Source organism: Lissotriton helveticus, chromosome 1_1 (genome assembly GCF_964261635.1).
Source record: "Lissotriton helveticus chromosome 1_1, aLisHel1.1, whole genome shotgun sequence".
Lineage (NCBI taxonomy): Eukaryota > Metazoa > Chordata > Amphibia > Caudata > Salamandridae > Lissotriton > Lissotriton helveticus.
In genome coordinates this window covers 1,329,744,093-1,329,768,331 of record NC_136057.1, presented here as the reverse complement: position 1 = coordinate 1,329,768,331, position 24,239 = coordinate 1,329,744,093, and positions in this window count along the sequence as shown.

Genomic DNA, 24,239 nt, shown 5'->3' with positions numbered 1-24,239 from the left:
TTTCTTAAACAGTCTGCAAACTTTGGAGGGCTTTCCGATTTCCACTCCTTGCAGATCTCCCTCCTAGCAATGACAACTACGTAAAAAATAAACTGTGTAGTGCAACTTTTTATATTATAATCATGTGAGAGACCAAATAGAACTAATCTAGGACTATAAATTATTGGTATTGATAACACTTCTTCAAGAAACCCACACACCTGCCTCCAATACTTAGCTATTTCTGGACATTCATCAAACATATGACCATCGTCTGCTACTGGAAATTTACATCTTGGGCATAGGTATTCTTCCGTTGCAATTTTAGAAAGTTTCGCAGGTGTCCAATATGCCCTGTATGATGTAAACAGGTGATTTCTTCTCAGTAAAAGAATCCATCCAAACTTTTAACAGGTGCCCTTCAATCTGTACTCTGGAGTTATCCCATAACTTAATGATTTCCGCCTCTAGGTTATCTCTGGTTCCCACTAGAGTCCTATACCACAAAGCAACCTCGCCTTTCCATCCCTTCTCTCTACTAATTGGTTCGAGAATGGGACTCTCCTCCTCATTAGACCAGTTCTGATTTCCCCACCAGGCAGATAACTGATAAAATTTAAATCTAGTCATAGTGCCTCCTGTTAGATTTAGTAGGGATTCCCAGCTTAGTAGAGTAGAGTTGATACTCAGTTCCCCCCATTTCGTAAAACCTGCTGTTTTCAGCGGAAGGACAAGTTGGTCCTGTAAGCATTCCGGAGTGCCAGGGGAATCCCATATTGGGCCTGAGAATGGTAATATGGGATATCTAAAATTCTGCGTATTGATTGCCAGTTATCTAAGGCTGCCCGTAGAAGCTTTAAACAAATTTTCTTAAAAAAACTTCTGATCTCCAAATTTATAAAGAAAAAAGTCTGGGCCGTGCATTAGGTCGGATGTCATTGCCCGAAAAAGTTTACCATGCGATGAAGAGTCCAATTTGTTAGCTAAGAGTCTGAAATTTTTAAACTGAAAGGCATAACAATAAAAAAGTAAATCCGGAAGAGCCAGGCCCCCCAATTCCAACCCCCTCCTCAACTTCCTCCAGTCTATTCTCGGGGATTTTGTGGCTTATGTAAATGAGCCAATCCTCCCTTGCAGGTTAGAGATGTCTTTTTTGTCAAATTTTAAGGGGATAGAGTTAAATAGGAAGGAGACCTTTGGCAATATTATCATTTTAATTAGATTAACTCTACCGTAGATGTTAAGAGGCAAAGTATTCCATCTAATCAAAAGCTTCCTAACTTCCTTGATGACCATTAACCAACTAGTTTTTGGGACTTCTTCCAGATTGTGTGTAAGATAAATCCCTAAGTATCTGATCTTTAGTTTTGCTTCTGGGATTTGGACCGGGTTATTCCAACTCATTATGTCTGTTTTGTCTTTATTAATGCTGTATCCTGACACTGATCCAACATTTTCAGCCAATTCAAATAGCCTAGGAATAGCCTCCATGGGATTAGATGTATAGAGAAGGAGGTCATCTGCGTAAAGGGCAGTCTTAAGAGTTAGATCTCCCATTATGAATGGTTTAATCATTGGATCCTGTCTCAGGGAACAGACAAAGGGCTCAATATAGATATCAAAAAGAAGAGGGGACAGGGGGCAACCCTGCCTCGTTCCCCTATAAAGGTTCAGCCATTCAGAAAAACTACCATTAACTAGAACTTTGGCCCGGGGACTCCTATATAAAGTTTCAATCCCTTTAATGAATATATCTGGGAATCAGAATTTTATCATAGTCTTCCATAGGAATTGCCAGTTAACTTGGTCAAATGCCTTTGCGGCATCAATAGCCACTATAGTGAGTGGCTTCTTCTTTTCAATTGCTATATCTATTGCTCCAATTACTTGAAATGTCAGTTCATTCAGTTGACGACCAGGAATGAACCCCCTTTGGTCAGGGTGAATAATAGACTTAATGATTTTGGCCAGCCTAGATGCTAGTATACCAGAGTAGATTTTTGAGTCTGAATTTAAAAGGGAGATGGGTCGGTAAGACTCTATTTTTTTTGGATCTTTGTTAGGTTTAGCTATAAAGGAAATTGTGGCCTCTGACCACGAGGCTGGGGTACATTCTCCCTGTAAGAATATTTTATTAAAGAGTCTCAGTAGTGTAGCTATCACTTCTTCTAAGTTATCTTTATAAACTTCGGACGGCAATCCGTCAGGACCGGAGGCCTTGTTTCTAGCCTTTTTTTTCAACTGAGACCTTACTTCTCCCTCGGTAATCTCAGTGGCTAAAAAAGTTCTATCTGAATGACTCAACTGAGGAAGGTCTCTCAGAGCCCACCAGGTTTCTAACTCTTCCAGCCCTTGTGTATTCTTTTCCTGATAAAGTTCCTCCATAAAGCCTCTAGCCTCTTCCTTTATCTATATATCTTCTGTTAAAGGCAGCCCGTGCTTCGCTGTGTTGAGAAGCTGATGTTATTTCTGCTGCGCTCTGACCTTGCCTTCCAAGCTAACATTGAACCACACTTCTCTCCATACTCAAAATTGCGGAGCTTACTTACTTCCTATCTGTCCTTGATTATCTTGTCGGCTCGAACTTTGTAGCTTGTCTGTAAATCTAATATTTCTTTCCCAAGACCCTGTAGACTGTTTCTATCATTTAGCGCCGCTTGCTGCAATTGGAGTTCCTTTGTTTTAATTAAGTCTAACTCCTGGGTATCTTTCTTTCTTAAGTTTTCTATTTAGAGCCATTTGAGAACTATAGATCCCTCTTAGATAGGACTTAAGTGTGTCCCATAAAGTTTGATCTGAGGCCGTTCCTTCATTAAACAAAAGAAACTCCAACAAACTAGCCTTGATTTTATTTTTAATCTCATTGTCTAATAGAGTGGTCCTGTCCAATGTCCACCTATACTCTAGGTAACTAGTTTTAAAAGTTATTTTCAGTTCAGTCACTGAGTGGTCTGACATTCCTACTGGAATTGGTGAAATTGAGACTATATTAGGCAAAAATGATTGATCAAACAAAAAAAAGTCTATTCTGGAGAACTGACTATACTTTTTGCTATAGAAAGAATACTCTCTGAGATTGCCATACTTGACTCTCCAGACATCTTGTAATGAAAAGTCTTTCATGATGTTCTTTAGGGCTAGGAGGGATTTATTCGGAGTGTTATATTTAGCTTTGGAGGTGCGGTCTAATTGCAGATCCAATATAAGATTAAAGTCACCTCCCAATATGACTGGGACTGTATATTGTATCATGTATTGCTTCAGCTTTTGAAGGAAACAGGCATTGTCCTCATTAGGGCCATAATAAACTGCACACAGAAAATTAAAACTACCAATCGAAAGAACTGCTGCTAACCATCGACCGGCTGATCCGTACCCCAATCGTGAATCCTGATCCCCTTGTTAGCACGTACCATTATAGCTACCCCTCTAGTAGAGCCAGTTTGCTTAGAGCAGAGAATTTCCTGAACCCAGTCAAGTTTTATGAATACTTTCTTACACTCTTCTGCTTCCAGATGTGTTTCTTGTAGGAGATATACGTGTGCTTCAGAATTTTTCAAGAAATCACAGACTCTTTGCTGTTTCTTTCGGCTCCCTATACCATTTAAGTTCCAGGAAAGGATTTTACTACTTAATGCCATGTTTAAAATCATGTAACCACAATTCTGCGCCTAATGCCAGTAGTGACCTGTAGTCATGTTTAAGATTAAAAATATAGAGACTTATGGCAGATGAGGACATTTTTATTTGTTTTTCCCCTTCCCCCCTGAGACCCCTCCCTGCCCACCCCCGAGGAACCCAACCCTTCTGTTTGGCGTGGACACGCCATTAGGGGCCCCCGCACCCTTAGACACCTTCTATGTGTAATTAAACAGCAGTGCTTTTCCCCAAACAGTTTTAAACACACCAACATTTTTTAAAGCCAGAAGATTTTCTTTCAATATTGATTGATTTTTTTTCCCCCCAAGACAACAATCAAATGATTAGATGATTAAAGGAGATTAAGTAAGCTCCCCTACTAAAGAAGGATTAACTACTTCTCATTTTTACTAATACATCATCAACTTCTTCTGGGAAGTGGCATGTGAACATCTTATTGTTCCACATTATTTTTAATAATGCGGGAAATTTCATTTGGACCTGGGCTCCTAATGAGCGTAACTCTGGCATCCTTGAGCCCAGCTCCCATTGCCTCTGGGCAGTCTTTCCCTCAATGTCAGATCTGATTTGGTAAGGGTTTGCACGATAATGGAGGGAGGCACGAGCCAAACACCTACCAAGAATTAGTTCTTTAACACTGTAAGTCTGGAAGTAGACTAAAATCTTCCTTGGTGCCTTAAGATCTGGATGTAGTCTATAAGGGTCTCTATGTACTCGCTAGATTTCGGCTTCTAGATCAATATCCGGCCGGTCCTTCAGTATATCTTCCCGAAGTAATCTGCAGACAAAACCCTTAATGTCTTCCACCTCAGCCCCTTCTGGAATTTTGAGAATTCTGAGGTTATTGCGTCGTGTCTGTGTTTCCAGTCTCTCCAGATCCATCGTGAGTGTCCGGTTTTGAGCTTTGATGGCTTCTATATCTTTAGAATTACCTTTTGTAGTTTCTGAAAGTGTAATAATTTTGGTCTCCAATGTGGTAGTCCTAGCCGTGATCTCCTCTAACTTAGTCTCTAAGATATCAAATCTGTCATGTAGCCCTTTTTGATTTCTCTCAGAGATCTCAAATTTTCCCCACAAATCCTCTCTAAGTGATTTAAACAGAGAGCCAAGCCTGTCTCTCTCGGTCTCAGTCTCAGTCTCAGCTCCATCTGATCCATCGGCTCGTCAGGCTGAGAGGTCATACTATATGTGTCAGATATTGGTTGGGACTGAGGGAAAGACTCGGCATGGATAGTATGAAGGGCAGGAGGAGGGGAAATCACAGCAGAACTAAATACTTTAATTATTGGAGCAGTATGTGGGGCAGGAGCTTCACTCATCGAGACCACTGGGGAGTCTGTGTCTACAGGTAAACCTACGTCTGATCTTAAGCCTGGCTCATGCTCATGCTCGGGGCTGAGGGTGGTCTGTGCTGCTGCCCCCAGTTCTCCATCATTAGTAACTGACTCCAACACTGCGTACTTATTACAGAGGGGTAAAGTCAGAGTTAATGAGAGAGAAAGTACTTCATCCAGTGGGACATTATCCGCTACTTTAGTACTTAATTTAGCTCCTTCTTTATTTTTTAGGCTCTCCTTAGAGTTTACTGCTTGCTCCATTATTTTAAAGTAGCTTTTGAGTGAGGGAGTATTTTTTGGTGTTTGTAGCTGCAGCTGCTTCATAACCTTTACTGTTCCACCCTTTCTCACACCACCTTTTCTTTTTTGTTTATATGGGGTAATAGGCGTTGGTCCTCCTCTTTCGATAGTATCAGCAGAGTCCCAGTCCCAAACTCCTTGTTTCTTTAGCTCTTGTTTCGACCTTAACTGGTATCTATTCCTTACTTCCCCCACTCTTCCCTTCACTGTACTGTCCAATTTACGGTGGTTATAAACAGACACTCCCTCTGCTCCCTCCTATGTAATACCAATTTTAATGTCTTTTACTGATTTATCACACTCAATTTGGCGGCTTGGTTTAATGGTAACTGCCTCCATACAATCCTTCCCTACAAAATCCACCTTACCGCTGTTTGAAGTTGCATAGACTCCTCTGCCTACCGGACCTTTTCCTCGAGAGGAGAGCGCCTCCCTGGAATGAAGCCAAAGGCTCCTGAGGCTAACACGAAGCTCCCGTTTGTCTCGTCTACTCTTGACGGTCTGTTTGGCAGCAGCCTCCCTCAGCTTACAACACCAAATCCGATGCAGCTGGCCGGTCTCTGCCTCGCTTGCGTAGTATCGCACGAGCATTCCGCTAGGTCCTAGCGCCCCTATGCGCTCGCTCGTCTTGCCAGTCGCCGGACCTCCAAAGAAACAATAGGGGGGAAATTTATTTTACATTTGCTTAGATATCTCAGAAAAGAACTGTTCACCCGTTCTCACCGCATATTAAGAATCAATCCTCTCTTATATTCAGGAAAAAGACCATCAGAGTACTGCCAAAGGTGCTTCAGAGTGCACGAGCTCCGCGGCAGCCGTCAGCCTACCGCCGCCATGTTCCTCCCAGCCCCCGTAGTGTATTTTTGCTTTTTACCTGTTTGGGGGTGTTAAACTTGTTTTCGCCTGGGTTGACGGGCCTGGGGGCATTGCTGGAAAGGTCTAATACTAAAAGTTTTTTGGAGAAAATCAATGGTGAAAAAGTTTTTCGTTTTTTGCTCACTTGCCTCTTTTTGGGAGGCTGTTTGGGGGGGTTCCTGGTGTTTGGGGTGGATTTTGGGGTCTGGGAGCACTGCTGGCACAGTCTAATTTTGATTGCATTTGTTGTTCAGAAAATCCATGATGGAAAAGGGGAGTTAGGGCCTAGCTGCAGAGCGCGCTTGGAGTGATTTTGGAATTTCCTAAGTGTGAGTTTTTCCGGTTTTGTTTTTTGGCTGTTTTGAGGTTCCGTGACGATTTAACCCGTGTTTGTAACATAGTCGCAAATACATAATTTTGGTATCAATGAACCGCAAATGATCCATTTAGTATATCCTGGTGTTTTCGCTATGCTACGAGCAGAAGCACTCCTGTTACAAACACATTTCTGTTCTACCCGTGGCATCCATCTTAGAACAAGGATGCCATTTTGTATTCCTTGCCCTCACATAGTCAATGGACACGCAATGACCTCTTTTTCATTTAAGGACATGTAGGCTTTAGCCGGCAATTCACCTTGCTAGTGACACGTGCACCTTAGGCCAGCAACGCTGTGGCAGCATGACTCGGCAAGAGCTGCCTCCCCAGCCTGAGGCCAGTCCTGCTATACTGGTTCTCGTGTTCGTTGGTCTGATCATGATTAGGCGGCCGAAGCTGGTAGCCGTGCCCATTTACGACCCACAAACATCTCTTATCCTACTTTTCTATCTTCTGCACCTGGCTCTGCTCCTTTCCTTCTGGGCCTTTATTAGGGGGAGGTAACGAAATTTACGATGAGGCGGTCCGGGTCTTGAATGAGAAGTTGACATGGGATTATGATGGAATAGTGGGAACCCCTCGTTCGTAATGTTTTGACATCAGATATTGATGACGATTCCTGTGCAACGCCAAATATTTATTGTTTAAGATACAAAGGTGTTGGAATGTGCTAACATGTAAAGAAATTTGCCTGAAGCCCAATATTCAGTATATAAGGAACAACCCTCTTTGTACAAATTGAACAGGCTCCTAGATACTGCCCATGTGTAGTTTCTGTGACTTCTGTGTCCCTGCAGTAATAAACCTTTGGTCTTTGACGCCACCATCGAGAAGCCCGTGTTTCTGTTTGTTTGTGCACCGAGACAGGTTGAACTCCGGGGTCTTCGGGTGTTGTCCCTGACACCTCTGGACGGAACCAAAAAGTCCAGAACTCCAATTGGCGCCCAACGTGGGGCGACGTCATTCGGTACCGGTCCAAAAGCCTGAAGAGTTCGAGAAGCTTCGTGTGAAGATTTCAGAGGGAGGCGCCCCACTTCATCGATCCCGGCATATCGCAAAAGTGGCCCGACGTTCTCTTCCACGAGGGTTCCCGTTCAGACGGCTGCAGTGGTTCGTTGCCTTGACCGTCACCCTGTCTTGGACCCGAGGTGCAGTCCTTAGTACGGCGAGACGTGACGGGTTTCTCCTTGGTGACGTCTTCAGTGCCTCAGTTAAGTATTAAGTGGTTGATAGTTGGTTACTTCGTAAGGGTTGTTTCTGTTTTGCTAATCCTTTTAGTTCTTGGTTTGGTTCGGTTTTATAAGATTGTCGCTGGTTATTCTGGTTACGATAATCATTCAGTTCAGTTCGGGTATCGATACGTTTGTCAGTTCTGGTAGGCCTAAGTTCTTGGTTCAAGTGCGCACCTTTCTTTAATTTGTGTTTCGTCTGTTTTGTGTTCCGGGTTATAAAATGGTAAGTCGGAAAAATTGTATGTTGTCTTGTTTTAGTTGCAACAGTGATTCCCAGTTGGAGGACTCATGTTTGGTTCCTCCGATTGGAACTCCCCTTTATGATCTATATTGCAAATTTGGTGTGGGCCCTATCTCTTATAACGAGGTATGGATCCACTACACAGAGAAAGATGGTGTCCTTAGTTGGCCACTGCATGGTAGTTTCGAACCTCAAGTTCTTGATAATTTAGAAACGAAATTGTTCAAGAAGAAAGCCCGGCCGGCAATGTTTGATTCTTTCCGTTATTGGCGAAAAGAATCTAAACAGAGAGAAATTAAAAAGTTGAAAAAAGAACAGAAAGAACAAGAGTTGACTTTAGAACAGTCTGCTAAGCAGCTGCAACTCAACGAGTCTGAGAAAGCGATGGAGGTGGCCAATAGAGAGCATAATTTAGCAATAGACAAGTGCTATCCTGCTTTGCCATCAAGTACAGCTAAGATAGTAGAGGACCCTGAAAAGGATCCCCTGTTGTCTTACTTGTTACGATCACCCCCACCGTATGCACAGGGTGCTACGGCTCCACCTATACCGAATGTTCAAGTACCGGTTGCTGGACAACCTGGTGTTCCCGCTCCTCTGAATCAAGTTCCTGTACCTCCTGTGGTCACTATTAATGTTCCTTCGGCACCCCCTCTTTCAGGGTTGCCGACTTCTTTACCTATGCCTGTATCGCTCACACCTGCTAGTTCACAAGCTGTTTTGCCCGCTACTCCTACTGTTCCTGATCTATCTGTTCCAACTGCTACTCTATTTACTGCTTCTGCTAATATTATGACTCCACTTTCTGTTCGTCGAAGAATCACTGATTCTGTCTCTAACATTCTATCTCCCTTCTATAAAACTCTGATTAAGACTCCTACCTCTGACTCTGTGCAGAGACGTAGTCAGCTTCCCAGTACTGAAGAAAGAGGGATATTAGATTCTACTGCTCTTAGATGGATTTCGAAAATTGGAAGATATAATGTACAAGATGTATTAGATACATTTATGCAATGGAACGAACCGACACAACGATATGTGTTTGATGAAATGTGCTTCCTTCTACGTGAGCAATTGGAAGAGGATGACCCTGAATCAAATCTAGAAGAATTAATTAATGTTCAGAAAGAGTTTGCTGCAGGTATGATAGTTGGACAAAATATAAAAGAAGCGATGGAACTGATTTTGAGTTACAGGATTGACCCATCCCTTCGTTCTCCGAGGGAGTCAGAGAAACGTAGTACGAAACAAAATCGTCAATATCCAATGAGAGAGGTTCCACCAATTTGGCGTGAAGCTGTGCAAGCTAATGTCAACCTTGGTATTGCAGCCGCTCCGGCCCAATTCCAGAGAGTATGGATACATATTCCATGGAAGCGAGCTGAAGTATTAGCAGTGAAACAGGCCTTACCAGATCCGCGTAAAAATCCTGCAGGGTATTACAAAGAGTTGGCTCAGACAGTTGACGCTTGTGTATTAAATCTAGCTGACATAGATCTGCTATTTGGTAATGTAGTACCGCAACCAATTTGGGCTAAAATTCGTAAAGAGAATCATCCAGTTGCCCTAGGTGGTGATTGGGCAGCTATAATTGCAGCGGATGGTCAACAAATAGGTGGTTCTAAACCTGAACCCTTAATTGCTAATTTGCCTGGTAGAATAATCGATTTAATGAAAACCCTAATGCCAGCATTACGCGTTAACTGGGACAAATTGTCCGCGTGCAAACAAAAGAAAGACGAAAGCGTCTCCGACTATTTCACAAGATTCGAGGAGACTTTCGTGGATCACAGTGGTCAGGATATGAGCACAGAAGGAGGCCAGAGATTATTTGTTGATAAATTTGTGCACAATCTGTTGCCAGAACTTAGTGGTAAATTAAAGAATTCTGAAAGTGCGTGGGCTGTCTCTACGACTGCGCAAATACTTGCTACTGCCCAGTACTATGAAAATAGGGACAAAGAGGAGAAAGAAAAATCAGATAAAAAGACGAAAGAGTTAAAAACTAAAGTTCTTTTACAGCAAGCATATCCGCCTCGCACCAATCAGACCAATACACAGCAAGGGTCATATCAAAGAACGGAGTATAATTCTCAGAGGCCACAGTACCAATGGAATCAGTGTGCTTATTGCAAAATGGAAGGCCATTATAAGACTGAGTGTCCGGTACGGGCACAAAATAATGCTGCGGCAGCTCAAAGAGGTCGTGGTGGTTATATGCAGAACTCTAGAGGTCGAGGAAGAGGTGCTATGCCTCCACAGACAAGTGATCGCCCTTCTAATTATTTCGACCAACGAAATGGACAATCGGCCCAACAGAATAGGTCTCAACAGTATCATGTTGAAGATTACTATGAAGCTAGTGAGGAAGGTCAGCCAAGGGAGTACTAGGACAGCCATGGACAAAGAGAGGGAGTAGTATCAGTTCCAGTAGATCAGAGTGGGCCTTATGTCGCAGTAGCAACATCAGGTATAGTCGAACCGTTTCTGTTGGATACTGGTGCAGCAAAAAGTTCTATCATACATGCGAAACTCCCTGGCGCACCTTTGTCTGGCTCAACAAACGTTTCAGTAGGTTTTTCAGGCGCCCCTGTTCACAACCCTGTTTCTGGTCCTTTGTCTATTTCTGTTGGACCCCGACAATTGAAAGCACCCCTGATTTTGACGACAGGTTGTAATGAAAATCTGCTTGGTTTAGACTTGTTAAAACGCCTATATGCGACATTGTACTGCTCTCCAGAAGGAGTACGTCTTACGTTGGGTAAAAGAATCATCTCTCCAATGTACTTGTCGATGGATGCACTCCCACCAGAGCTGCATTCACTCCCTGATACTCTTTGGGCGACTGGTCCTAATGATGTAGGTCTTTTAGAAATTCCACCATATGTAGTAACTTTGAAAGCGAATGTAAAATTTCCACGAATTCCACAATACAGAATATCTAGTGAAGGTGAGCGTGCGCTCCTACTGATAGTACAAGATCTGATCAAGAAAGGCGTTATAGAAGAAACTAGAGGTAATGTCTGCAATAGTCCTGTACTGCCCATTCTGAAACGAACTGACCCAACAAAACCTCCAGTATATAGATTTGTAATTGATCTTAGAGAGGTTAATAAAATTGTGATTCCACAGTTTCCTGTGGTTCCAGACATTACTGCATTGTTAACGTTGATTCCTGCTACAGCAGCATGGTTTTCAGTTATCGACTTGAAAAATGCCTTTTTCAGCATTCCGATAGCCGAGGAAAGCAGAGATATCTTCGGTTTCTCTCTAGGAGGACGAAGCTTCAGGTTTAAACGCGCTCCACAAGGTTATTGTGAAAGCCCATCCATCTTCAGTCAAGCATTAAAAAGCCAGTTAGACTCATTTGTACTTCCTCCTGGTTCTGCTTTAATACAATATGTCGATGATCTTCTAGTGGCTGCCGATGACAAGGAAACTTGCAAAACAGCTACAATTTCCTTATTGCATCACTTGTCAAATTTGAATCACAAGGTGTCACCTTCAAAAATGCAATACTGTTGCCAAGAAGTGACCTACCTAGGTCATCTCTTGTCAAAGGAGGGAAGGAAGTTGACCCCAGAGAGAATAAAAGCAATTACACAGATGAATGTTCCTAGCACCCAGAGAGAAGTACGTGCCTTTTTAGGTATTACCTCATATTGTAGGCAATGGATCCCAAATTTTTCTCTTTTGGCGAAACCGTTGGTAGCTTTGACTGGGAAAAATGTTCCGAGTCCAATGCCATGGTCTGCCGAATGCCAGGAGAGTTTTTCTGAGTTACGAAATGCACTGTGTTCAGCTCCTGTATTGGGTACACCCGATTACAGTAAACCATTCACGCTCTATGTCCATGAGAGAGAAGGTTGCGCGTTGAGTGTTTTGACACAGAAATTTGGTGATAAACAACGCCCTTGTGCGTATTTTTCATCAACATTAGATCCGGTAGCTAGAGCGTTGCCTAGTTGCTTGAGAGCTACAGCCGCAGCTGCAGCCTCCATTCGGCAATCTGCTGGTTTAGTAATGAACAACATGCTAGTGGTTATGGTTCCTCATGCTGTGGATACACTCATGAATCGAACCAAGACGCAACACCTTACTAGTGCTAGATTATCAGGTTACGAACTGACATTGTTAGCGAGTCATATTCAGATCAAAAGATGCAATGTATTGAATCCAGCAACATTGTTGCCGACTAGCCAAGAGTCGAGTGATTCCGAACCACACGACTGTTGTTTTAAAACTGAGGAAGAAACAAAAGGACGAATTGATTTAAAAGACACTCCATTATCAGATCCAGATGGCACGTTGTATGTTGACGGGTCTTGCTTCAAATTGGAGAATGGTGATGTGACTGCTGCCTATGCAGTAACGACTTTGAGTACGATTGTGGAGACTGCGAGAGTGAGTCAGAATTCTGCCCAGGCTGCAGAATTGATCGCGCTGACAAGAGCGTGCGTTTTAGCTAAGGGAAAGAGAGTGAATGTGTTCACAGATAGTCAGTACGCATTCGGCGTGGCCCATAGTTTTGGCCGTTTGCGGAAAGAGAGAGGTTTCATTACGTCCCATGGGACTAAGATTCAACATGGTCAGCTAGTTAATGACTTGTTGGAATCTCTAACCTTGCCGACTGAAGTTGCGATTGTGAAATGCAGTGCTCATAAAGCAATCACGGATGATGTTGGTCGTGGGAATGCTTTTGCTGATGAGACTGCAAAACAGACAGCTAGAAATATGATGAGTAGAATGTATGTTGCAACGTCTGCAAGATGGATTTCTGAGTCTGGAATGTGTGAAGACACAGTGGAAAGCGTGAAAGAAATTCAGAAAGAGGCGACTGAGGAGGAAAAGCGTGCATGGAAAGAGAGCACGGGTAAATTGGACTCGAGTGGGTGTTGGATTGACTTGTCGGAACAACAGCGTTGGATGTTGCCTGATGCGTATGTGCTTGCAGTAGTAACGATGGCACATGGAACAGCGCACATCAGTTCAAAAGGGATTTGTAAGATGTTGGCTCCAGTTTGGAAGAATGATGGGATTAGTAAGTGTGCAGAGAGAGTGGTGAGAAATTGTATGGTATGCTTGATGCATAATCCTGGCAAGGGAATCCCCACACCTGCAGGTCACTTCGCTCCTCCTTCCTGCCCCTTTGAAGTGATCCAGCTAGACTTCATTCACATGGATCGTTGTAATAATCTGAAATACGTCCTGGTGGTAGTTTGTGCTTTCTCCAGATGGATCGAAGAATACCCGCTAAAGGACAATACTGCTTTGTCCACTGCCAAAATCCTCCTTAAAGAATACTTCCCCAGATGGAATGCCACGGATTGTATGGTCAGATAACGGAAGTGAGTTCGTAGGGAAAGTTATGCAGAGTGTGTGTGCCGGCCTAGGGATTAGACAGAAGTTTCATAGTGCGAATCATCCCCAGTCCGCGGGTTTAGTTGAGGGTTACAATGGCACCCTTAAACTGAAACTTGCTAAGATACAAGCATCCACGGGTTTGCCCTGGCCAGATGCACTGCCTTTGGCTTTGTTATCAACAAGAGCAACTGTACATTCTAGAGTAGGGCTTAGTCCATATGAAATAATTTTTGGTCGTCCTGCAAATGTTTGGGGGGTACCTAGACCGAAAGAATTTAAGCAGCTGGAATACCCAATGTTAATTGATTATCTTTTCGACTTGACTGCTAAATTGAGCCTTATTCACCAACAGGTTTTCGATGCATTGCCAAAGCCACCGGAGAGTCCAGGTCATCAGCTGAAACCTGGGGATCAAGTAGTCATTAGAAATTTTGCAAGAACGAAAAATCTTCAGCCCAGATTCATCGGCCCTTTCCAAGTCTTATTGGCAACGAGAACTGCTATTCGTGTGGCCGGACGGAAGAACTGGATCCATACGACACATGTCAAACGTGTGCCTCTGCCACTTCCTTACGACAACTGGGTAAAGAAAGGAATCGGTGCCTCTGAAACAGAACAAGTCCCCAGGTTCATACCTTTCAGTGATGCAGAACTGATCACTGATACATCAAACTCTGACTCTCCTCCTGAAACTGCTCTTTTGAACCCTGAACACTTGCCATCTGCACCAAAAGAACATTTGTCATCTGCAAACGCGAACATTGCAGCGTCGGCTGAAAATATATTATTTCCAGATCAGACAGCTCCTGCAAAACTGAGATACAACTTGCGACCTCGCAATATGGACAAATAAAGCAGGAAACTGCCTATTTTCAGATTTGAATTTTCTATACATTGCCTTCAGCCAGGAAGTTTACTATTATTTTTTGTTGTTTTAAAAATTTTTGCCTTGCCGTCTGGGTAGCCGTAGGGTCGTGGCTGTGTGCCTAGTTGAATCTGCGGGGGTCAGACACAAGGTCGATCTTTCTGTTAGTTCTGGGAACTCCCAGGGCTGATAGAGGCATTTTCATCTACGTACACATCATCAGTGGTCACGAGCGGATTGTAGAAGATGGAGCTTCCTGAGCCGCAACGAAAGAATGTAATTTATGTGCGCAGAAATAGACTGTACAGAATACTTCACAGCAAATGCTTTCTAATGCCGGTAACTACAGTACCTCCCCTTGATCCTACTACTTCTACGGTTTCTTCTATGCATTCTTTTCACTCGTTTCCTGAACACGAACAAGCTCGACGCTCAGAATTTATTAACAATACATTTGTACAGCTCTTGCATCAACACCAACTGGTAGTTAATACTACAGACTGCTGGGTGTGTGGCTTGATACCTCACACTATGGATAAAGGCATTCCCTATCTAGTCTTGCCTTTTAGCTACAATGGATCATTTCAGGCCTTTCAGACCATTTTTTCATATGCCCTTGAGACCTATCCTCCGCGTCCACCACGGTCCACTAAATACAACTCAGCCAACAAAACTTTAGTCCAGGGAATTATTGACATGATTAAAGACGTCAATAATACTCCATCTTACCCTAGAGATGAATTACGGATGTATTTGAGTTGGAACTCTACCGAGTATCGCCTTAGTTTGGGAGAAAGCAAGCGTAAAAGCTCCACTTCAGTCTGGGTCGTGCCTCACCGAGGTCAGGTCTGTTTGCAAGGAAATGGGAGAAATCTGAGAGCTCAGCTAGGGAGGAGTGAGTGCGTTGAGACTTACGTATTTCCGTCTAACTCCTCCCCTGCCTTCCTTACTGCTAGGGGTACTTACTTCATCTGTCAAGACAGAGCGTATACATGGCTGCCTGCTGACTTCTCAGGTTCATGTTATATTGCTCGATTGTTACCTCCGACATACACTGCTTCCTCTGATTATCACAAGACCAGAGTAGCAAGGGGTGTCTTCAGCAAGGAAGATACCGCTGGTCAGGAAGCTGGAGACTTCTTCAAAGGTTTCCTTCCGTTTTGGGGGCCTATGGCCAATAGTAGAAATCTACGTCAACTAACACGGGTAGTTGAATCTACTATTACAGAAACTGCTGGTGCCCTTAGTAACTTAACAGCTGAGCTTCAGGCGGATCGTCTCATGACGTTGCAGAACCGTATGGTTCTAGACGTAATACTTGCAGATCGAGGTGGGGTATGCAGAATGATCCAATCGAGCTGCTGTGTTTTTATTCCCAATAATGCTCCAACCGTCTATGAAGCGATCTCTAAGCTACACAAGATTTCCGACTCTATACACGTAGACAAGGGAAACTGGTCCTTCATGGAGTGGTTTTGGACTCTGGTATCAGCGTGGGGATGGAAGGTTCTGATGGTCATTGGTGTCATCCTAGTATTTCTGTTCTCATGCTGCCTTTATTATCCAATGTGGTCCCGCTTTGTGTAGCCTCTGTGCTGCAACCTGTTTCAGAAAACCACCTGCATTAGGAGAAAAGGCACGAGACAGGATGATGATGCAACAACATGTCACTGACCTAATGAGCGTAGAGTTAGATTCTGACATAGACTGAGTAATTGCCTATGTAAGGGCAAAAGGAGGGTCTGAGGTTCCGTGACGATTTAACCCGTGTTTGTAACATAGTCGCAAATACATAATTTTGGTATCAATGAACCGCAAATGATCCATTTAGTATATCCTGGTGTTTTCGCTATGCTACGAGCAAGAGCACTCCTGTTACAAACACATTTCTGTTCTACCCGTGGCATCCATCTTAGAACAAGGAAGCCATTTTGTATTCCTTGCCCTCACATAGTCAATGGACACGCAATGACCTCTTTTTCATTTAAGGACACGTAGGCTTTAGCCGGCAATTCACCTTACTAGTGACACGTGCACCTTAGGCCAGCAACGCTGTGGCAGCATGACTCGGCAAGAGCTGCCTCCCCAGCCTGAGGCCAGTCCTGCTATACTGGTTCTCGTGTTCGTTGGTCTGATCATGATTAGGCGGCCGAAGCTGGTAGCCGTGCCCATTTACGACCCACAAACATCTCTTATCCTACTTTTCTATCTTCTGCACCTGGCTCTGCTCCTTTCCTTCTGGGCCTTTATTAGGGGGAGGTAACGAAATTTACGATGAGGCGGTCCGGGTCTTGAATGAGAAGTTGACATGGGATTATGATGGAATAGTGGGAACCCCTCGTTCGTAATGTTTTGACATCAGATATTGATGACGATTCCTGTGCAACGCCAAATATTTATTGTTTAAGATACAAAGGTTTTGGAATGTGCTAACATGTAAAGAAATTCGCCTGAAGCCCAATATTCAGTATATAAGGAACAACCCTCTTTGTACAAATTGAACAGGCTCCTAGATACTGCCCATGTGTAGTTTCTGTGACTTCTGTGTCCCTGCAGTAATAAACCTTTGGTCTTTGACGCCACCATCGAGAAGCCCGTGTTTCTGTTTGTTTGTGCACCGAGACAGGTTGAACTTCGGGTGTTGTCCCTGACACCTCTGGACGGAACCAAAAAGTCCAGAACTCCAGTTTGGGGGTGTGAAACTTGTTTTCGCCCTGGTTGGCGGGCCTGGGGGCATTGCTGGGAAGGTCTGATACCAGATAAAAGTGGTTTGGAGAAAATCCATGGTGAAAAGCGTTTTGGCACTATTTTTAACTTAGGGCTCATTAGGGTTAGCAGCAGTATTGCATGTGTTTGGGGGTGTTGTAGATTTTTGCAACTGGGTTCTGGGGTCTTAGAGCACTCGTGGGAATGTGTAATTTTGGTTGCAAGTGGTTTGAAGAAAATCCAAGGGGAAGGGGGGATTTGGCCTAGTTGAAGAAAGCGTTTGGCACTATTCTTAACTTAGGGCTCCTTAGGGTTAGCAGTATTGTATTGCATGTGTTTGGGGGTGTTCTAGATTTTTACGACTGGGTGGGGTCTTGGAACACTTGTGGGAATGTCTAATTTTGATTGCAAGTGGTTTGAAGAAAATCCATGGTGGGAAAGGGGGGTTTTGGGCATACTTTCTGGGTGCGTTTTGGCATGATTTGAAATTAGGCCTCTGCGAGGTAGCAGCAGTATTCTGCACATTTTTGGGAGGGTAATATGGGGTGTTCTAGATTTTGGGGATTGTCATCTCAGAAACTGAAAGTGTAATTTTTGCCCTACACAGCGTACCTTATATATTTTTTTCTCCGAGGTGGATTTATCACTTACTGTTGTGTTTTTCCATCAACAATTACAGGCAGGATTTTACCCTGTGCCATCGATGTACTACTCAGGCTTGCAATTAGCGATCCGCAATTTCGCATCAGGCAGGCAGTGGACAGTGTGTCTGGTCACCAAGATTGATCGACGGAGCATCCGATGGAAGGAGTACGGCGAATAAGAGGAATGGCTGGATGCATCAACTTCACAAATTCAACGGGACAACTACAAAAAACAGTAACAGTATCCAAAATTCTCCTTATCTTTTTAATGATATTCTTGTGAACTTGAACTTACTTCTACGAGTGTGACTCTGTGCGTTTGCTTCAAATTCATCCCTCTGGCTATTTGATACGTCTTTGCTATGTTTAACACGAATTTAATGTTCTAAGTGTTTATTCTCTCTGAGGGCAGAGAGGCAAGTGAAATTGCGTAATGACTGCATCCCTGTACTGTTAACTTGTTTCTTCGTAGTTACTAGTGAGTTGCAGTAAGTAGTAGTACTACTTTTCAGTAACCTAACCATCCATTTAGTAAACAACTTCTGGCATGCAGTAGTGCACTTCCTTTATGTCCCTTAAAAGATTTATCAATATCTTCAAATCCAAAGATGTGTTTCTCTTCATTTGTTGTTTGACTGTCCATGCTGTGTTTTTTTTCCTCTCTTCCAAACTTTCCCAAAAAACCCCATTCCCATCCAATTTTCAAACCCTAACCCTCTTCCCCCGGGCTGTGTGGTATTTCATTGAGGTGTGACTGACAACAACAATAAATTCCACACACTTGCTGGGGAGGATAAGGTCAAAGCAACCAAAATCATTAGTACAATCAGAAGTTCATGTGCGCCATCGTGGATTGATAAGAACATCCTCCTCCTACACGACGTGAACAATCAAATGCTTAATGCTTACCTTACGTTGACACTGCTTAGGCTACAATTTAGGGCACTGTTCTGTACCGTACTATCTATTGTACTGTTTCTAATGCTACGCTCAGGCCACTCAATGTTTCATTTCCTTTTTTTTTATATGGTGATACTGCCAGTGTGTACCACTACTGCTACCAGCACAACAATGATATTGCATCCGTCGAGGATTCAAGTCAACAACCAACCTTAATCACCATTTGCAATGCAGCCAGCCCTGGGGCTACCCCGATTCTCAAACACAAATCACAGGTAAGATAAGCATATTGGAGAGGTAGTAGAATAATGGGCTAGAAGGACTAAGTTGGGAGGAGAGCAGAGACTGACAGTACTACTAGTAAAGTACAGTAGTAGGGCTACTAAATTTACTAACTCGGTTACTTGCATTTTGGTACATTTCAGGACTAGATGTTTCATTCATGTTGGTAAGTTTGAAGAAAACAAACATCCAGTAACCACCGCCAACCGCCAGACAAAAAAATATATGAACGCGTATACTGTGTTTTAGTAATAAAAATAATTTTTAAGAAATATATATTCATGTTGTTGTCAGCACAACAATAAAATAAATTACCCGAACTCACCCCCCCTCCCTAACCCAACCAATGTCCAAAAATCCAAATGTCCCCTTTCCCAAACACCCAATTCCCACCCCCCCCCAACAGTCTTTAAAAAAGGGGCAAGGGACAGCCACTTCCACGGGTGGCGTAGTTTGGAAAGCTGTTGCTGCACGTCCCGCAACTCTTTGCGGAGGTCCCGGAGCTGGCGCTGATGTTTTTTGCCCAACCGCTCCAGGTAGTCCACTCTTTTACGTAGCCGGGGCACACGAAACATCCAGGATCTGGGGGGGCGCTAATTTTGTTGCTGCTGTGCGGCGGCGGCGGGAGGCTGTCGGGCCACGGCTCCGTTTGGCTGGAGGCTTCTGGCTGGTGGACCCGGGGGCAGTGGAGGAGGATGTAGAGGTTGATGTCTCCTCATGCTCCCGAGCCCACAACCGCCGATACTCGGCACAAATAGCCTCCAGCTTATGGGCCCTGGCCCAGACAGCCATCTCCTTGCGGTTGAGATTTTTGGAGTAGCATCTATGAAGAAAGAAAGAAAAATACTGTAGCCAATAGTCTTTAACATAAAGTCAAAATAATTCAACGGAAAGTTGACACTCAGTAACACCAGCAAGTAGCAAACACAGTATAACATTTTGGCATGTATCTTTCCGCCGTCTTTGTAAGCCTGTGACATTACTGGGAGTTTCAGGAATTCCACTAGCAGCACTATGGGTGGACTCACTACTACATACATAGTCAGAGAGTACTAAAAAAAGGCCTTTTTAACTTTTTTCTCTTGTTTTGCAAAAGAAATTACTGGTACGTGAACTTGTGGTAGACACCATAATGGCAGCTCACTCAGCTTTCACCCAAGAAATACAGACACAGGCCATGATGATGCAGACTCGCAGTACTTTAAGCAGTACATGCAGGTGGGGATAGGAATGTCTTACTTTTCTATAGGGGTGGCACTGCCACTGGCCATACTTCATCCACTCAGCGTCTGCTCTACTACATCATACACCTCTGCTATCGATGAGGAGGATAAAGAAGATAGCATCCAGGCTTCCAAAGTACGTCTATGATTCTTCTTAATGTCTCAAATGTACCAAAATTTCTTTTTGTCAACAACCAACTAACACCCTTTTCATTATATTTTGGAAACCACCATCTTCTTATGTTGAATTGCATTCAACAAAACCATTCTTTACAGTCATAAATATTAAGACTTGCTCGTCCTTCGTTTCACCCTTCTTTAACTTTTCGTTCTTCACATCCCTAAACTACATCTGATATGACTTGGCTTCACAATAAAAATTTGCCAGCTGAGTTGAAGTGAAATAGAGGGGGCAATTGGTTACCCGAGAAGTACCGCCGCTACTGCTATTACAGGTCAAGGTTGACTGTCTTCTCCGTGATAGCCCAAAAAGTAGTTCTAAATTAGTAACTGTTCTTAACAGTACAGTGTACTTATACTAGTGTACTGTGTACTACTGTACAGTACATCATACACTCCTTTGCGAGCCTACTCAAAAAAATTTCAATAAGTAAGGAGTATAATAACTTACCACCGTCCGCCGCCGCTGAGTCTTCCCTCCAGCTCCTCCTGTTGGCGCCGCCGCATCCAGAGTGGACCCCTCCGCACTGCTGGCTCCGGCACTGGTGGTCATCTGTGCAGCATCAGATGTTGTGACGTCTAGGAAAAACATGTCATATTTTCAGGTGCCAAACACAACCCCCTATTTTGTCTCGTAATGGAAGAAAATGTTACATAACACATTTTTTATTACTGGGATTGAAAAAAAGTAACTGTTTTGGGGAGGGTGTTAACCTTTTATATGCTTATTCCATTAAATGCTACACTTCTTCTTATGACAACTGATGAATGCTTGCTTAACGTGCACCATTTTTCTCATTACAGAAAGAAGATTCCTTTGCCCTTCTGCCAGACGATTCACCAACTACTAGTAAGTCATCACCAGCAGTACTTTAAGTACTTTAAAGAAGGTGGGGGTTCCCGCACAGTTATTCTAATAATTGCATGTGTCTGTTAACTATTATTAGAACATTGGAATGTTGGGAGCTCCATTGAAAACAATGGGGTGCTCTGGGCTTATAATGGCTGGTATAAGCCTGGAGCACCAACATTCCAATGTTTCTGGCTGTGAACAAAGGCTTCAGGGAACCTGAGGGGATTCCAATCCCCTCACACTCCCAAAAGGCTTTGTTTTTTTGGAAGAACATTCTGTCCTCTAGTGACAGAATGTTCTAATAGCCTTATAGCCTTCGTAGATGGGCTATACCGCTATTAAAGTCCCTCTCCCTTGTTAAAGGCCCTCGCCTTCGGCTCGGGGCCTTTAACGCTGGAGAGGGCTTTTAATAGCCGGTATAGCCCTCTACGGCGGGCTATAAGGCTATATTAAGTTTGAGTCATACTAATTTCATTCATGGGAATGTTGTTTAAACTTTAATGTCATCTTCATCCATCACCATTGCTCGCTCAGAATACTACGCTATTAAAAATAAAGAAATAATGTTTTCATTTCTTAATTGAAAATAAAACTTTACAACTAACAAACACTGTGTGGTTTTTGTTCACGAGTGAGTGAGCGGAAAGGTTTGAACTTTTGAACTACTGCACTTGGCAGTCCTGTTTCAGTGACTCAGATAGGCCGAGACTCTGCGGTAGTCTTCTTCTGTTCTTCTGGGTCGTACAATCATTGGTCAGACACACTAGATAGTCGGTCAGGGGATTGGGGGTTCAACTTCTGTTCGGACTGAGGTATGTCGAAAGTCGAACTGCACCTATCATCAACAATGTCCTATTTATCTTGTCCATACTTCTTTGTGTGCAGAATAGTCCCTGAAACACTAGCGGTATGGGATGTGCTCCTCTCAAATCAAAAAGGCAACTGCTACCTTTTACTTGGTGTAAACAATGACATTTTGTTGTAAGAAACTGTCAAAACGCTTACATTAAGAAGACTGGAATAGACAGCAAGGGCAACCAAGAGGACTGCACTCAGTGCCTAGAGCTATTGCTGTATCAGAGTTTTGTTTCACACCGTTTGCCGAATGGGCAAGCTTAGCTACCTACACAGACCGACTCATAATCATAAATAGTAGCAGCACAGAGAGTGATGGTAGAGGCAGGATAAGAATGTAGAAAGTAGTCTACATTAGAAGAAGATCAAAGACTATTTTGTAAAACAGAATTATTAGGAACCAGTTTGTAATGAATAGGAACTGTAAAAGTTAGGGAAGTATAAGTATTAATATAACAATAGAACAACTTACTGGGGCCAGCAGAAGAGCCTGCAAGGGACTGATCCTGTCCACCTTCTGCCACCAGAGTCTCAGTCGCCGCCGGCGCCTTGCCCCTGGGAGGTGCTGGTGATCATGATATAAAGAAACACAACATGGATGATTATTTTTTGGGAAATATTTGAATTCTTTGAACACAATCTAAAATTATGTCGGGGAAACAAATTAACAACAATTGCATCTGATCTGGTCAACTAGAAGGATAGTAGTACAGTATTGCAGGATTCGCAGACCGTCTAATAGGAAAGTTATGTAATTCACTAACTACATCAACAACAAAAAGGTTCTACTACGACTGCCATCACTCAGCAGCACGAGACGTCGCGTGACAGACACAGTCCATCATCATGATTGCAGACCACTAACAAATGTCCTATAACAAGTAATAAATAATATACTCAACGTATCAATCCACCACTATCTCTTCAAAGTGGCAGCAGCAGGAGTACAAAGAAGGACTAGACTTGAGTCTACTGTCTCTAGCATTACGCAGTAATGCTCTCAAATGACTAATAAGTTGCAAACAAGTAAGCATAGTAGCAACGCCAATACCCAGGCGAGCATCTGCAATGACAGAAGCTATTTAAACATTAATTTACCTGCAATGTAATCGAATCAGCAGCATTCGTACTCTTCAGGAAAAAAATAGATTAGCAGTATAATAGAGCAGAAGAAAAAAAAGTAGTTATTAAATAGCTACTTACCAAGGCCAGGGATCTCCAATCCTAGCAGGTCGAGCATGTCATGCTCCCCGTCCAGGATGTCAGTCCACCGGTGCGTCGCTTGCTGGTAGGTGCGCCGGACCCCAGACTCCTTACAAATGCGCCTGGCACACCTTCTCCCACAGCCGGCGACGTTCCCGGAGGCCATAACCGGAAGCAATCCACCCATCTGCTGCCACGGTCTTAGGGAGGTGGACTTGAACAAAAACCATCAAGGCGGCCACCTCCACCGCAGAGAAGATCTCCCTGGCCTGGACGTCCTCCCCCCTCAACCGCCCGCTAGGGAGCCGGGTACGGGGTGCTGGGCCCTTCCCCTTGCCCTTGTCGGCTCCCTTAGCTATGGTCCTGGGCACAAGAAGAAGGAAAGAAGAATAGGTGTGAAAAAAAATAAGAGAGAGAGAGAAAGAAATAAAGTAGGTAATAAAGTAACAAAAAGTAAAAAAAAAACACAAAATATAGATGTAGGAAATTGTAGAGATAGATATTAAGCAAAAAAAAGTTCAGAAAAACATAGGATTACAAAGATGTAAGATGGATAGAAAGGTAGCATGCCAAAAAACCATAGCAATGAATGAAAAACAAGATGGCTGCGCCGATAGAGGACCGCGTGGGTAAGTTTGCGCGATATTTCCCTCGCGAGCACGCAAAAACGCCCGCAAACCCGTAAACGCGCCACACGCACTACGCGAAATAATTTACAACAAGGGGTGGTGATGGACAGAGTCTCTGAATTAAGCAGAGTACTCTCACCCAGTCAAGAGATCAGGGCTAGATCCAACACCGTTTTTTAGCTCATTGCACCATCCCAGTTTCAGAACCTGGCTGTATGCAAATTAGTCTGTCCCTGGCCCAGTGCATCATGGGAACAGGGCAGACCAGACTACAAAAGCCAATTCTTACACTGGGAAGGAAACAAGCTTCCGGGGACCGGTTTCTGCCATTTCAGGCGTCTTCGGCCCGGCTTGCTTGAATCCTGATGGTGCAATGAGCAAGGGACTCACATCTGAGTATACCCTTCCACGCTTAGGGTGGACAAAATAATTTACAACAAGGGGTGGTGATGGACAGAGTCTCTGAATTAAGCAGAGTACTCTCACCCAGTCAAGAGATCAGGGCTAGATCCAACACCGTTTTTTAGCTCATTGCACCATCCCATTTTCAGAA